The 17,811-nt window shown below is 41.9% G+C and overlaps 1 pseudogene; it reads left to right on the top strand.

The window, feature by feature from the left end:
- LOC111966139 (rho-related GTP-binding protein Rho6-like) overlaps positions 1-17,811 on the top strand; it is a 36,817-nt pseudogene that overhangs the window by 16,126 nt on the left and 2,880 nt on the right.

Here is a 17,811-nt window from a genome sequence, read left to right as displayed (position 1 = left end):
GCCCCCAAAGTGAAATAAATTCAGAACAGGTGGACACTTTGTCCTGAACTACTCTTCAGTGCATATCTCATCTTTTTCAGTACTGTATCTTGGCTTTTTGATCATCAGCGAACCATTTTTCTCACCTGTTACAGTAACGGTATGCAACGATGATGGTGTGACATCACTACTATTTAGGAACATGTTGATTTTTCCAAATTGGAGAAATGTGCAACGTGTGACAAAGCTTTAAAGTTGGGATGTTAAAAATGCCTCTCAAGACAATTCAATACCTATTTTTCAAAAAAAATCTAGCATGATAATATACTGCACTACAGAGTGTCAACTATAAGGTGTAGCAACATGAGCAAATCAGTGGTCAAACGGTGTTTGTGTTCTTCTTGATTAAGGCCCAACGGGGGCTGACTGATTGAGAGAGATGTGGAGAGAGGAGTGTTTGATGGGATCATAGCATGAACAGAGGGCCATTACACTTCTCATTGTCTCGGCCGTGAGGAGAGGAGGTCTTGACGGATAAGGGCTGATTGCGTGAACAGGAAGGTGTCAGGCAGACAGACAAGCAGGCCGGTGGACGAACGGACAAGCAGACAGGCAGGCAGACAGACAGACAGATATACACACAGACAGACAGACACCAGTGTGAGCCATCTGCTCTCAGTCAGTGGAGTACCAGGTTACAGAGGAAAAGTACAGAACAGATGGATATTGGCGCTTTGGGAGAAGAAAAGAGGGAAGTCACAAAACAATGTGAATGTACCCGGAGCTTCCAGAGATAGAAAACAATGTGAATGTACCGGAGCTTCCAGAGATAGAAAACAATGTGAATGTAACTGGAGCCTTCAGAGATAGAAAACAATGTGAATGTCCTGGAGCTTCCAGAGATAGAAAACAATGTGAATGTACTGGAGCTTCCAGAGATAGAAAACAATGTGAATGTATGGGAGCTTCCAGAGATAGAAAACAATGTGAATGTACGGAGCTTCCAGAGATAGAAAACAATGTGAATGTACTGGAGCTTCCAGAGATAGAAAACAATGTGAATGTACTGGAGCTTCCAGAGATAGAAAACAATGTGAATGTACTGGAGCTTCCAGAGATAGAAAACAATCTGAATGTAGCTGAGAATTGTCTGATGAGGAGTGCTTTGATGAAGAAAAAACCACTTCCAAGGAGTGGGGTATTGTTTTAACCGGGCCATGGGCACAACACAGTTTAATGCAGCTCTGTCAAGAGATCTGTGAAGTTACTTCTGGTAATGGTTGGCAGGTCAGTGTTGCAATTCCTTGAGGTGATTATTTACAGGACTGTCTGTTTGAAACTAGAAGATGCTGCTTAAAAACTTGGCTGAATTCACTGGGGAAATGTGATGTCCAGTTCACAAAATCCTACTACAGAAGAACGTGTTGTAGCATCACATTATTGGTATTTTGATAATCAACAATGATCAAACAGTATACAGTTTCCATTATACCATTTATATAATATCTCCTAAGTTTCATCCTGATTTTTGAAAATATGGCTGTTCATTTATTTMATTTTCAACAATGTAATGTAGCACTCCACTTCATTTAGTCTCCTCTCTTCCTAAATGTTTCTACTCTTCCTTCCCTTTCTCTCTTTCTCTCGTTGTCCTGTTACACCTCAAGTCCCAGCATCATGGAGGGCAGTCCAGTCCAATGTGTCGCTAAACTAGGACCTTTTTTTAGCTTCAATCTTTTGCTTCTTGGTTATAATTGTGTGTGTGCAGTACAGCATTGATCTATCTCGGCTTTARCTATCAAGCAATAATGATTTAAGTGATTGTGATGCAAAGTCAGCTGATCGAGTAGCCAATATATCCTGCTGCTACTCCATGGACATACATACAGTATGGCAAAACAAACTGAACCATCCTCTCTGCTGTAGAATCAAGATGGCGTCCGATCTGGTTCCACTTTCCCTTCTTCTGTCTCGTTAGTAGCCACTGGTATGTAAGGTAACCAATGACATCTCTCGCTGTGCCACTAAAGAGTTTGGAATTTGAGTCTGAAGGGGAATAATGCAATTTGAAGATGTCAGTGAGTCTATGCTATCAGTTGTGCAGTATCGTTGGGAGACGAGTGAGTTAAAGAAATGAGACTGAGAGAATCTGGTTTTCGGCTCTAGTCACTGTTGGCACTATTGAATCCTTTTCCATTGGGGTACGTTATGTGGAAGCCTCCTAACTTTTAACAATCAATGTGTGAAAAGGGGCTAGGGTATATGGAAATATTTAGGGAGTTAGAGGAACAAGTAATATAAAATAAAAACATGCAGGCTGGCCAAAGAAAGAAAGAAGTAATGTTTTTTCCATTATTCATTTTGGGGTTTGTGTGTTTTTATTTTGGTATTAAAGCTTGAATTGAATCCTTGTGTGTGTGTGACTGAGACGGTGTTTGTTAACCTATGTGGTGAGCTGTGGACGACCCCATGGTAGTCAGTCAGTCAGTGATTTGATTTGCACAAAGGCTCCAGTTCCTTGGTCACACACTGGAATTCCTCAGCATTGCCTAGCAACAGTTCAACACAGGAAACCAATCCAGACTCAGAATGGCTCATCGGTTGGTTCGTTGCACAGATAGGGAGTGAAGGAGGGCGTAACGTACAASGAGACATTTCCACAGTCAATGGAAGTGCAGATTCGGCTTCTACCTCAAGGGTTGATCGGAATTTGGATTCAKAATATTTTTTCTTGAGTTTCCTTATAATTCCGAGTTCCAAACTCGTACAGGGGATCCGGTCTTGGATATAGAAACATTTCATGGATCATATCAGTTAACATGCAGTCAGTCATTGTGTAGTACAGCAAGTGTGTGGTACATTGGTGCAGTCCTACTACTAGCATGTGCTGTAACAGTTTGATTGTACAAATCTTATTTTATAATATGTGTAAAGACATTAAAGAATGTCGCAAGGAAATGTTTGATTCAAACGATGAAAGACATGTTGTTGTTGATGTGAATATTTATTTGATAGATATTATAGCTATTTTTTTTTGTAGCTTTTTTGGTTGAGATGTATATTTGTTTGAAATCTATTTTGGACATTGAACTTTCTCTTCTTTTTTTTGCTCTGTTAATAAAGCTTGTGACTGGCACCAGGCGCTGCTTCAGTACTTATTTCCTAACTATAAYGTTATACATTTTAGTTGCTTTTATGATTGAACTGACAACACATACAGTATCTTCAGTTGTTTATATATTTTGATTTCACCTTTATTTAACTAGGCAAGTCTGTTAAGAACAAATTCTTATTTACAATGACGGACTACCCCGGCCAAACCCGGAAGACGCTGGGCCAATTGTGCGCCGCCTTATGGGACTCCCAATCATGGCCGGTTGTGATACAGCCTGGATTCAAACCAGGGACTGTAGTGATGTCTCTTGCACTGAGATGCAGTGCCTTAGACCGCTGCACCACTCGGGAGCCTGAACTGTAATGCCACTTGGAACAGGTATTTCATGGAGAATTAGAGTATTTACAGAGTGACAGTTGGGATATAATTACTGTAATTACTAAGTTACAATGAAGATATATTTACAGTATTAACAGAGTGACAGTTAGGATTCAAGTGAACTACTGACATTGTCAGTTGCTTGCGTCATGTTTGCTATAGACCTCAGGCTCTTATCTTAACCACTGTGTGTGTGTGTGTGTGTGTGTGTGTGTGTGTGTGTGTGTGTGTGTGTGTGTGTGTGTGTGTGTGTCTGTGTCTGTGACTGTGTGTCTGTGACTGTGTCTGTGTGTGTGTATATGCCTGATGGAAGCCACAGTGTTATTGTATCTGTCTGAGAGGCTATTGACACCATCACAAAGGACAATGATTGCACCCAATGCTCAATCACACATCATTGACCGTGACAATGTCAGCCACTTGACAGCTAGACCCTATCAGTCCTCTTAGTCTGTGTGTGTTTTTGATGTCTGTGTGTGCGTCTCATTGACTTCCTTAACACTTCTTCAGGATTGGTGGGTCCCCTGTAGGGACGGTTGAGCTAACGTAGGCTAATGCAATTAGCATGAGGTCGTAAGTAACAAGAACATTTCCCAGGACATAGACATATCTGATATTGGCAGAAAGCTTATGTTCTTCTTAATCTAACTGCACTGTCTAATTTACAGTAGCTATTACAGTGAAAGAATACCATGCTATTGTTTGAGGAGAGTGCACAGTTTTGAACATGAAARGTTGTTARTAAACAAGAGATTAAAGAAAGGCCACACCATATAAAGTAGTTCATTGATGATCTGGCACATTAACTCCGGTAGACTGGCCAATCAGCGTCTTATCTCATCAGTTTAAACGTGCAGTGAGGTCATCATTGTCCAACAGACAACTCAATGAGAATCAGTGCTCAATTAGTATTTGGTAGCATTGWCTTTAAATTGTTTAACTTGGGTCAAATGTTTCGGGTAGCCTTCCACAAGCTTCCCACAATAAGTTGGGTGAATTTTGGCCCATTCCTCCTGACAGAGCTGGTGTAACTTGAGTCAGGGTTGTAGGCCTCCTTGCTCGCACACGCTTTTTCAGTTCTGCCCACAAATTTTCTATAGGATTCAGGTCAGGGCTTTGTGATGGCCACTCCAATATCTTGACTTTGTTGTCCTTAAGCCATTTTGCCACAACTTGGAAGTATGCTTGGTCATGTTCCATTTGGAAACCCATTTGTGACCAGCTTAACTTCCTGACTGATGTCTTGAATGTTTGCTTCAATATATCTACATAATTGTCCTGCCTCAGTGATGCCATCTATTTTGGAAGTGCACCCAGTTCCCTCTTGCAAACCACCCCCACAAACATGATTGTGCCACAACCGCCGGCTTCCACGTTGGATGGTGTTCTTCGCGTGCAAGCTCTCCCATTTTCTCCAACATAACGATGGTCTATCTGTCAATAGTTTCTGTTTTTGTTTCAGTACACGACCAGAGGACTTCTATCTCTCCAAAAAAGTACGATCTTTGTCCCCATTGCAGTTGCAAACTGTGTCTGCGCTTTTTATGGTGTTTTGGAGCAGTGTCGCCTTCCTTAGCTGAAGTGCCTTTCCAGGTAAATGTGATATAGTACTCGTATTTACTGTGGATATGGATTAGGTTTTGTACCTGTTTCCTCCAAGCAACCTTTCACAAGTCCTTTTGCGTGTTCTGGATTGGTTTGCGACTTTTCAGTATTCATCTTAAGACAGAATGCGTCTCCTTCTCTGAGCGGTATGACGGCTGCGTGGTCCCATGGTGTTTATACTTGCATACTATTGTTTGTACAGATGAATGTGGTACCTTCAGGGTTTGGAAATTGCTCCCAAGGATGAACCAGACTTGTGGTGTTCTACATTTTCTTTTCTGAGGTCTTGGCTGATTTCTTTTGATTTCCCATGATGTCAATCAAAGAGGCACTGAGTTTGAAGTAGGCTTGAAATACATCCACAGCGTACACCTCCAATTGAAACTCAAATGATGGTCAAATAGCCTATCAGAACGCTTCAAATTTCTTGGAATTTTCCAAGCTGTTTAAAGGCACAGTCAACATAGTGTATGTAAACTTCTGAACCCACTGGAATTGTGATACAGTGAAATAATCTGTCCTTAAACAATTGTTGGAAAAATGACTTGTGTCATGCACCTAAGTAGATGTCTTAACCGACTGCCAAAACTATAGTTTTGTTTAACAACAAATTGTGGAGTGGTTGAAAACGATTTTAATGACTCCAACCTAAGTGTATGTAAACTTCCGACTTCAACTGTACATATGAGATGAGTAAAGCTGTATGTAAACATTATTAAAGTGACTGTTAAAACTTCTTAGTGATCCCTTCCCGCTCGAATCCCGTAACGGGATTGATTTGACAACATCCAGAAATTGCAGCACGCCAAATTCAAAACATAAATACTCATAATAAAATTCACAAAACATACATGTGTAATACATCAAAATAAAGCTTAACTTCTTGTTATCCAACCCCAGTGTCAGATTTCAAAAAGCTTTACGGTGAAAGCAGACCATGCGATTGTCTGAGGACAGCACCCCACATACAAACACATGAAAATCATATTCAACCACCAAGTGCGACACAAAAGTCAGAAATAACGATATAATTCATGGCTTACCTTGAAGATCTTCTTCTGTTGCATCCAAAATGTCCCAGAAACATCACAAATGGTCCTTTTGTTCGATAAATTCCTTCTTTATATCCCCAAAATGTCCATTTATTTGGCGCGTTTGATTCAGAAAATTAACTCGCCCAACATGACTACAAAGTATCTAATAAGTTACCTGTAAACTTGGTCTAAACATTTCAAACAACGTTCCTAATCCAAATTTAGGTATCCTAAAACGTAAATAATAGATAAAATTTAAGACGGGATAAACTGTGTTCAATACCGGACGAAAACAAAGTGAAGCGTGTTCCAGGTCGCATGCACCAAAGGACTTGAGTCCACCTGGAGTGACACATGGAAAGAACAGTGCTGCAAGCAGATTCCTATTAAAAAGAGCTTACCATAGAAAACTAACAGATTGACCTCACATTTTTATTCCCCAGGATGGATTGTGCTCGGGGTTTCGTCTGCCAAATCAGTTCTGTTATATTCACAGACATTATTCAAACAGTTTTCGAAACTTCAGAGTGTTTTCTATCCAAATTTACTAATAATATGCATATCCTAGCTTCTGGGCCTGAGTAGCAGGCAGTTTACTTTGGGCACGCTTTTCATCCTGACGTGAAAATACTGCCCCCTATCCCTAAGAAAAAGTGGCCAGTGATTCCATGTGTATGTCTATTGGGCAGCAGCCTCTGAGGTGCAGGGTTGAGTAACCGGGTAGTAGCCGGYTAGTGATGGCTATTTAACAGTCTGATGGCCTTGAGATAGAAGCTCTTGTTCAGTCTCTCTGTCCCAGCTTTGATGCACCTGTACTGACCTCCCTTCTGGATGATAGCAGGGTGAACAGGGGTGAACTGGCCAATGTGACCTAACAGTCTGTCTCACCATCTTATCTTGGTCCCCAGATACCCAGCTCTAATTACTCTGAGGAACCTGTGCCATCAGGTCACATCTGCAAGTCAAATCCATCTCCATGATGTTAAAGCAAAGGTGTGTCCTAGTTTGAGTTGTTTCATCTGTTCTTACTTGTGTATTGGCTGAATCAGAGAATATTTGTTTTTTTTTTGTTCACCAAAGAGTTGCTCTCTCTCTCTCGCTCTCTCTCTCTCTCTCGCGCGAGCGCGCTCTCTCTCTCTCTCTCTCTCTTTCTTTCTTTCTCTCTGCCATCTGTGAAATTGTGTTTTTCCACCTAGTGACTGCTACTGTTAAATCCCTCTCTATGCGTAAGAGAGGAACACAGTGGATTAACTTCCCAAACAGGCCGACGGGTTTCCAAATCCCCATGTTGCTTTTAGAACACAACAGTATGGTTGGTTCCAACACTAAGCATGTCCTCAAGGGTACCTCAAGCAAAGAATGAACGAGTTCTAGTGAGTGAAGGGAACAGGTTTTTCTATGACACCTCTGACGGCTGTGAGACCGTGGAGCCTTACCTAGGTTGTCTTCAGTAGGGCACAGCGTAGCAAAGCGTTTTGCAATGGAAAACTAACATCTCTGTTATTATTGAACAAATTCAGGTAGTCTCAGAACATTTCCACATCGGGGCGGCAGGTAGCCTAGTGGTTAGAGTGTTGGACTAGTAACCGAAAGGTTGTAAGATCAAATCCCCGAGCTGACAAGGTAAACATCTGTTGTTCTGCCCATGAACAAGGCAGTTAACTCTCTGTTCCCAGGCTGTCATTGTAAATAAAAATTTGTTCTTAACTGACTTGCCTAGTTAAATAAATAAATAAAATGACCCTAATCTCTAGCAGAGAAAACGGGAACACCACTCTCTGATGAGCTGTCTGCTTCTGTACTCACACACAAACATACTACACACTGTCTCTTCATCTGTCTTTGTCTCTGTTGCAGGGCCAGGCCAGTACACCCCAAGCCATCCATTCCCATTCAGCCAGTTTGTCTCATAAAGGGAAACTATGGCAGGGCTCAGCAGAGCATGATGGCACAGCCATACTATGGCTAAGTCCCTAATAGCACCCTATTCCTGATACACTGAGTGTACAAAACATTAAGAACACCTGCTCTTTCCATGACACAGACTGACCAGGTGAATCCAGGTGAAAGCTATGATCCCTTATTTATTTCACTTGTTAAATCCACAATCAGTGTAGATGAAGGGGAGGAGTCAGGTTAAAGAAGGATTTTAAAGCCTTGAGACAATTGACACACGGATTGTGTATGTGTGCCATTGAGATGGTGAATGGTAGTAGGTGCCAAGCGCACCTGCTGGTGTCAAGAATTGCAACGCTGATGGGTTTTTAACGCTCAACAGTTTCCAGTGTGTATCAAGAACGGTCCACCACCCAAAGGACATCCAGCCAACTTGACATAACTGTGGGAAGCATTGGAGTCAACATTGGCCAGCATCCCTGTGGAACGCTTTCAACACCTTGTAGAGTCCATGCGCCGACAAATTGAGGCTGTTCTGAGGGAAACTCATTATTTTATTTTATTTAACCTTTATTTAACTAGGCAAGTCAGTTAAGAACAAATTCTTATCTTACAATGACGGCCTACTTGTAAAGCCCCCCCCCCCCCGGCCAAACACTCCCCTAACCCGGACGACACTGGGCCAATTGTGCGCCGCTCTATGGAACTCCTGATCACGTCCAGTTGTGATACAGCCTGGGATCAAACCCGGGTCTGTAGTGACGGCTCTAGCACTGCAATGCAGTGCAGTGYCTTAGACCGCTGCGCCACTTGGGAAGCTAATATTAGAAAGGTGTTCCTAATGTTTGGTATACTCAGTGTGTAGTGCAYTACCTTTGAGAAGGACCTATAAGGCTCTGGTCAAAAGTAGTGTACTATGTACACTGAACTAAAATATAAACACAACATGCAACAATTTCTAAGATTTTACTGAGTTACAGTTCATATAAGGAAATCAGTCAATTGACAGAAATTCATTRGACCCTAATATATGCATTTCACATGACTGGGAATACAGATATACATCCGTTGATGACAGATACCTTTGAAAAATAACTAGGGGTGTGGATCAGAAAACCAGTGTCTGGTGTGACCACCAGCGCGACATATCTCCTTCGAGATCAGGCTGGTGATTGTGGCCTGTGGAATGTTGTCCGACTCCTCTTCAATGGAAGTGCGAAGTTGCTGGATATTGGCGAGAACTGGAACACGCTGTCGTACACGTCGATCCCAAAGCATACCAAACATGCTCAATGGGTGACATGTCTGGTGAGTACGCAGGCCATGGAAGAGGTGGGACATTTTCAGCTTCCAGGAATTGTGTACAGATTCTTGCGGCATGGGGTTGTGCATCATCATGCTGAAACATGAGTTGATGGTGGCGGATGAATGGCACAACAACGGGCCTCAGGATCTCGTCATGGTATCTCTGTGCATTGAAATTGCCATCGATAAAATGCAATTGTGTTTGTTGTCCGTAGCTTAGCCTGCCCATACCATAACCCCATCGCCACCATGGGGCACTCTGTTCACAACGTGGATATCAGAAAACTGATCGCCAACATGACGCAATCCAATTCATCCATGAAGAGCACATTTCTCCAGCGTGCCAGTGGCCATTAAAGGTGAGCATTTACCCACTGAAGTCGGTTACGATGCCGAACTGCATTCAGATCATGACCCTGGTGAGGACGACGAGCACGCAGATGAGCTTCGCTGAGACGGTTTCTGACAGTTTGTGCAGAAATTCTTTGGTTGTGCAAACACACAGTTTCATCAGCTGTCCGGGTAGCTGGTCTCAGACGATTACGCAGGTGAAGACGCTGGATATGGAGGTCCTGGGCTGGCGTGGTTACACGTGGTCTGCGGTTGTGAGGCCGGTTGGACGTACTGCCAAATTCTCTAAAATGGCTTATGGTAGAGAAATGAACATTACATTATCTTGCAACAGCTCTGGAGGACATTCCTGCAGTCAGCATGCCAATTACACGCTCCCTCAAAACTTGAGATATCTGTGGCATTGTGTTGTGTGACAAAACTGCATATTTTAGAGTGGCCTTTTATTGTCCYCGGCACAAGGTGCACCTGTGTARTGATCATGCTGTTTAATCAGCTTCTTGATATGACACACCTGTCATATCTTGGCAAAGGAGAAATGCTCACTAACAGGGATGTAAACAAATTTGTGCACAACATTTGAGAGAAATAAGCTTTTGTGTGTATGGAACATTTCTGGGATATTTTATTTCAGCTCAAGAAACATGGGACCAACACTTTACATGTGGCATTTATAGTTTTGTTCCGTATAAGAAATAGGGTTCCATTTGAGACGCCACACTACTTGTCACTACATATCCGGAGCCGACAGAGATGGCAGAGATGGCCGCCTCGCTTCGCGTTCCTAGGAAACTATGCAGTATTTTGTTTTTTTCCGTGTTATTTCTTACATTGGTACCCCAGGTAATCTTAGGTTTAATTACATACAGTCGGGAGGAACTACTGAATACACACACACACACGGGTCTCTATGTTTTTGGTTGGACAGGTTTCTCAATTTCTTTCTTAGAGTTTTGCATTCTTCATCAAACCATTTGTCATTGTTGTTAATTTTCTTCAGTTTTCTATTTGAGATTTTTAGATTTGATAAGGAAGCCGAGAGGTCTAATATACTGTTCAGATTTTCTACTGCCAAGTTTACACCTTCTCTCCCTCTCTCTCTCTCTCTCTCTCTCTGATGAACTGTGACTGCTGTTTATTCAAGATGACCCCTTGTAACCCCGGAGACCTAATTCTGTGTTGATACAAGTGGGAAACTAAAAGCTTCTTGTAAACTGGGAGTAAGGAGTTGTGTGGGTGTTGGTGCTTTGAACTCGTTGAGAATGCTGATTAGCTAAATGGCAAACAAGCTGCTTCAACCATAAACTAAAAGTACAGCTATCATGCTCGCAAACAAATTATAGTGTTGAAAAAACACATTTAAGAGATTTATTTTCATAAATAATGTTTTGTTACATAAATTTTGGAAAAAGCTGTTTTCGAGGTAATTTCCTTAGTATGTGACATCAGAGTTCAGCATGTGGGAGAAGTCGGAGCTCAGGGATGATAGGCGAGTTTCTCACTAGTAATTACCATTCTGAGGGGCCTTCAAGTGGATTCTTCCCAGTCCTATGCTGCTATTTACGAATTTACGAGATGTTATGAATGCAGCATTAAGTCAGCAGCATAGGTACAGTAAGCTCTTCATATTTTAAAGAGATAGTTCAGCACTTTACCCAGAGTCAGATGAACTCATGAATAGCGTTATAATGTCTCTTCGTGCATTTTGAAGGATAGATTTTGGAGACATTGCTAGGTAGCGGTTGCGCAATGACTGGAAGTCTACAGGAGCAGCTAGCCCAGGTCTCTCTGTTAGTGTGTTCTGTATGGGCCCTGGTCAGAAGCCCAGGTCTCTCTGTTAGTGTGTTCTCTATGGGCCCTGGTCAGAAGCCCAGGTCTCTCTGTTAGTGTGTTCTCTATGGGCCCTGGTCAAAAGTCCAGGTCTCTCTGTAGTAGTGTTGTTTCTAATGGGCCCTGGTCAGAAGCCCAGGTCTCTCTGTTAGTTAGTGTTGTTCTCTATGGGCCCTGGTCAGAAGCCCAGGTCTCTCTGTTAGTTAGTGTTCTCTATGGGCCCTGGTCAGAAGCCCAGGCCTCTCTGTTAGTGTGTGTGATCCGTATGGCCTGGTCAAAAGTCCAGGTCTCTCTGTTAGTGTGTCACATTGGGGCCTGGTCAAAAAGTCCAGTCTCTCTGTTAGTGGTGTTTCTCTATGGGCCCTGGTCAAAAGTCCAGGTCTCTCTGTTAGTAAGGTGTTTCTCTATGGGCCCTGGTCAGAAGCCCAGGCTCTCTGTTAGTGTGTGTGATCCGTATGGGCCCTGGTCAAAAGTCCAGGTCTCTCTGTTAGTGTGTTCATTATGGGGCCTGGTCAAAAGTCCCAGGTCTCTCTTAGTTAGTGTGTTCTCTATGGGCCCTGGTCAAAAGTCCAGGTCTCTCTGTTAGTTAGCTGTGTTCTTATGGCCTGGTCAGAAGCCCAGTCTTCTGTTAGTAAGTGTGTTCTCTATGGGCCCTGGTCAGAAGCCCAGGTCTCTCTGTTAGTAAGTGTGTTCTCTATGGCCCTGGTCAGAAGCCCAGGTCTCTCTGTTAGTAAGTGTGTTCTCTATGGGCCCTGGTCAAAAGCTCCAGGTCTCTCTGTTAGTGTGTTCTCTATGGGCCTGGTCAGAAGCCCAGGCCTCTCTGTTAGTGAGTGTGATCCGGTATGGGCCCTGGTCAGAAGTAGTGCACCATGTAACGTCTTGTGTTTTGCCCCTACCACTACACAAATAATTCAAATGATCAAAGCTTGATGATTAGTTGATCGTTTGAATCAGCGTCTAGTGTTAGGGCAAAAACCAGGATGTGCACCGCTTGGGGTCCCAAGGAGCAAGCCTAGAAAACCCTGATGTAAGAGAAATAGGGTTGTAAACCCTGATGTACGAGAATAGGGTGTAAACAACCCTGATGTAGGGAATAGGGTTGAAACCCTGATGTAGAATAGGGTGTAAACCCTGATGTAAGAATAGGGTTGTAACCTGATGTAAAGAATAGGGTTGTAACCCTGATGTAGATAATAGGATATGAAACCCTGATGTAGAGATAGGGTTGTAAACCCTGATGTAGAGAATAGGGTTTGTAAACCCTGATGTAGAGAATAGGGTTGTAAACCCTGATGTAGAGATAGGATGTAAACCCTGATGTAGGGAATAGGTTGTAAACCCTGATGTAGGAATAAGATTGGAAACCCTGATGTAGAGAATAGGGTTGTAAACCCTGATGTAGAGAATAGGGTTGTAAACCCTGATGTAGAGAATAGGGTTGTAAACCCTGATGTAGAAATAGGATATGAAACCCTGATGTAGAGAATAGGGTTGGTAAACCCTGATGTAGAGAATAGGGTTGAAACCCTGATGTAGAGAATAGGGTTGGAAACCCTGAATGTAGAGAATAGGGTTGGAAAACCCTGATGTAGAGAATAGATTGTAAACCCTGATGTAGAGAATAGGGTTGTAAACCCTGATGTAGAGAATAGGGTTGGAAACCCTGATGTAGAAGAATAGGGTTGTAAACCCTGATGTAGAGAATAGGGTTGTAAACCCTGATGTAGAGAATAGGGTTGGAAACCCTGATGTAGGAATAGGGTTGGAAACCCTGATGTAGAGAATAGGGTTGTAAACCCTGATGTAGAGAATAGGGTTGTAAACCCTGATGTAGAGAATAGGGTGGGAAACCCTGATGTAGGGAATAGGGTTGGAAACCCTGATGTAGAGAATAGGGTTGTAAACCCTGATTGTAGATAGGATTGGAAACCCTGATGTAAGGGAAATAAGATTGGAAACCCTATGTAGAGAATAGGGTTGTAAACCCTGATGTAGAGAATAGGATTGGAAACCCTGTGTGGGAATAAGATTGGAACCCCTGATGTAGAGAATAGGGTTGGAAACCCTGATGTAGAGAATAGGGTTGGAAACCCTGATGTAGGGAATAGGGTGCCATTTGGGACTCAGAGAGTGTGTCCCCAGTCCCACTGCCAGGACGCCACGTCACCACTGGCACTGACACCTCTTGTAACGAAGCCAAAGACACCACATTTAAAACCTCTCTGATGTCACATAGCCTTGTTTAGCCTGCTGGCTGGCACACTGGACATGGGCGGATAGACAGGGACCACAGCATCAGAGATACAACAGGATGAGAGAGAGAGAGAAAGTTCTGTTCCTAACCAATCATCATCATCCCCCCAGTCTCCCAGGTAACAGACATGATACAGTCTAACAAGGTAAACACTTCCATCTGCTGGTGACATAGTGGTTGTTTCTGTCCAATCACGCAACTACTGTTGAATACTGGACAAATTACGTGGTGGGGAATTTTTTGAAAGAACAAAGCCAGAGCATTTGTAAACATCAGTAAAATGTTCTGTTTATTCATTTATGTTCTTATTTTTCATAATGTGCTATTGAAAACAGATGCATTCTGGACATTATCGGGTACAGCAGGTTAGTAGGACATTTCATATGTTGACTTTTCTGAACATTGTTGTTATTACACCAGACATCAGTATTGGAGGTTTTGGTGGGTACAGTAGAGTTACATTTAGTGCATGTATTGCAGTATAAATATAAATCAGACATAAAAATAAAAATAGTGCAATTTTTACCCCGTCTTAAACAGAAGAGGAGTCTTGATAGGTTCCGCTACTGTCTTGTCGAAGCTAGAAGACTTTGTATTGCATACAGAATTTAGGTATGTCGGGGGGAAAAACWATTGAAAATTATAATAGTAAAAAATTGTGCTTTGGATATCCAAAGATTTTACTTGTTTAAAAAATATATATAAATTACCTGCAATAAAAATGGAATGCAAGTGAGATTGATTCAGATTGTTGTGTTTCAGCAGTGAAACTGTGCTTGGTTGGTGTATGTGTGTGTGTGTGTGTGTTGGTTGGTGTGTGTGTGTTGTGTTGTGTAGTTCTCAAGCCTTATACTGTCTCTCAAAACTGCAAAAATGTTAGGTTAGAGGTCAATCAATGTAAATAATGACATCTGAAACGGCCTCCTGTCCCCTGTAGCACATCGTTTGACCAGGGCACATGGGGCTCTGCTCAAAGTAGTGGACACGTTCAGTGTTTCATACTAAAAAGAAAGAAAATACACTATTTATATATAAATACATGCTTATGAGGCTTTGAAGACATGATCATATAACTAGGTCTACAGTACATTTCCTAGATGTTGTCTGTCAACATTTGTAGATTTTGTGCACCTTGATATTACTGAGGAAGAACTGAGAATTAATTATAAACTGGGTGGTTCGAGCCCTGAATGCTGATTGTCTGACAGACGTGGTATATCAGACCGTATACCACGGGTATGACAAAACATATATATTTTTTAAGTTGGTAACCAGTTTATAATAGCAATAAGGCACCTCGGGGGTTTGTGGTATWTGGCCAATATACCACAGCTAAGGGCTGTATCCAGGCACTCCGCGTKGCGTTGTGTTTAAGAACAGCCCTTAGCCTTGGTATATTGGCCATATAGCATACCCCCTCAGGCCTTATTGCTTAAATATACAATATATACAAATATGTAATGATACATAAATACTGAATACATAATGTGATTGTCATCCATTCATTTTCTCTTCAGAATGACAAGTGAAAAGCTATAATGACTTACTATGGTCCAGGAAGCCCTTCAACTTGGAAAGAAATATGATGTCCTTGTTCTTCTAAAATAAATATGACATTCCTTTTACTTGTAAAATAAATATGATATGTCCTTCTACTTGTAAAATAAATATGATATGTCCTTCTACTTGTAAAATAAATATGATATGTCCTTCTACTTGTAAAAATAAATATGATATGTCCTTTACTTGTAAAATAAATATGATATGTCCTTCTACTTGTAAAATAAATATGATATGTCCTTCTACTTGTAAAATAAATATGATATGTCCTTTTACTTGTAAAATAATATGAATATGTCCTTGTTCTTGTAAAATAAATATGATATGTCCTTTTACTTGTAGAATAAATATGATATGTCCTTCTACTTGTAAAAAATAAATATGTTGTCATGCACATACATTTAATTAACTAATTGTGGTAGTAATTCATTTTATTAATGTATAGTTTTATGTAATGATAAAGCAATACTGATGTGAGTGTTTTTCTGTACTGAGATGCGTGCTGCTCTGTGCTTTAAGCTCTTGTTTTCTTGGGAAAGCTTCAGGTCTGTACTACTATGCAAAAAAACATACATGTAGCTCCTTTAAAGAAACCTTATAAAGGTGTTGTATAATTTAACCAGTAGTTTTGAAAGTAGCGCTCATGAGCCAAAACGGGTTGGTGAAAATGGTGCACAACGTCATCCATTTCGTATGATGCTGTGCACCATACGCAATACTAAGCCTTTGAAGATTTCCCTCTAGTGGTTTGGAGGGCTGTGCTTTGGCAAAGTGGGTGGGGTTATATCCTACCTGTTTGGCCCTATCCGGGGGTGTTGTCGGTTAGGGCTGCAGTGTCTCCCGACCCCTCCTGTCTCAGCCTCCAGTAATTATGCTGCTATAGTTTATGTGTCGGGGGGCTAGGGTCAGTCTGTTATATCTGGAGTACTTCTCCTGTCTTATCCGGTGTCCTGTGTGAATTTAAGTATGCTCTCTCTAATTCTCTCTCTCTCTTTTACTATCCCTTTCTCTCTCTTTCTCTCGGAGGACCTGAGCCCTAGGACCATGCCTCAGGACTACCTGGCATGATGACTCCTTGCTGTCCCCAGTCCACCTGGCCGTGCTGCTGCTCCAGTTTCAACTGTTCTGCCTGTGGCTTTGGAACCCTGACCTGTTCACTGGACGTGCTACCTTGTCCCAGACCTGCTGTTTTCAACTCTCTAGAGACAGCAGGTGCAGTAGAGATACACTGAATGATCGGCTATGAAAAGCCAACTGACATTTACTCCTGAGGTACTGACCTGTTGCACCCTCTACAACCACTGTGATTATTATTATCTGACCCTGCTGGTCATCTATGAACATTTGAACATGGCCGTGTTCTGTTATAATCTCCAMCCRGCACAGCCAGAAGAGGACTGCCAACCATCATAGCCTGGTTCCTCTCTAGGTTTCCTCCTAGGTTCCTGCCTTTCTAGGGGGATTTTCCTAGCCACCGTGCTTCTACACCTGCATTGCTTGCTGTTTAGAGTTTTAGACTGGGTTTCTGTACAGCACTTTGAGAYATCAGCTGATGTAAGAAGGGCTTTAAAAATACATTTGCTTGATTGATTGAAATTATAATCCTGAAATTCGTATKATATGTTGMGAATTCCAATTCGTACAATATGTTACGAATTGGTAAAGATCCCGTTCAATCTCGTTAACAAGGTTGGAAGCTCATAAAAATGGTGTTTGGTCTACATATGGTCAACACATCATCATTCTCCTTTTTCCTCAAGCAGAGAGCTATCCATAGTGAATAGATWACCTATTATATTCAGATTCATTATGAGTTGACATTCTATTATGGTATTACATTGGGTAACATTGAATACTATGTCACTTCAGGTGTCGTGACACAAGCCCACCACTAGAGGTCCCTCGCTCCACACACATGAATGACAGGAAGTGCTATGGACACACTTTGGCCAAGGATTATGGATATACTGACAATATATACACGTCTTTCCTCCCTAACAATGGAAGTCGTTGTCCACAAAGCAGCACTGCGGACTGTCTAGCTCCCGCCTATCCTTTCTTTGGATTGGTTGATACATCTCCTTATTGTAATCCTTTTTTGAATATGCAATGAGGGTTGTTGACAGCAACCACCTGTATTCAATGGAGAGAGACGCTATGCTACTAGCCTCATACCATGAATATGCATAGCCATTTCGAGACAACTCCGATATAAAGTGTTTTTTCCTACTTATATCAGTACACTAGTAACAATTTAAGCATTACGAAACTTCTATTTKATCAAATAAACCTCACGTAGCAAATAACCCATAAATGATTTTGTTGACCAAATTCAACACTCTCATTGACCTCCATCCAAAACGCCACCTGCTGGAGGGAGATTGATTTGCTGCCGAGTTGGGCCTCTCTCTTCCTCTTCGTCTCTGCTTTGTCACAGTCCTTGTGATTACAGTGGAATGGCTAGATTTACATCATAATTCGTAAGAACTGAATTATTGTGGAAG

Source organism: Salvelinus sp. IW2-2015, linkage group LG7 (assembly GCF_002910315.2).
Source record: "Salvelinus sp. IW2-2015 linkage group LG7, ASM291031v2, whole genome shotgun sequence".
Taxonomy (NCBI): Eukaryota; Metazoa; Chordata; class Actinopteri; order Salmoniformes; family Salmonidae; genus Salvelinus; species Salvelinus sp. IW2-2015.
The sequence above is the reverse complement of the archived record's forward strand: the minus strand, read 5'-3'. Positions and strand labels throughout refer to the sequence as shown.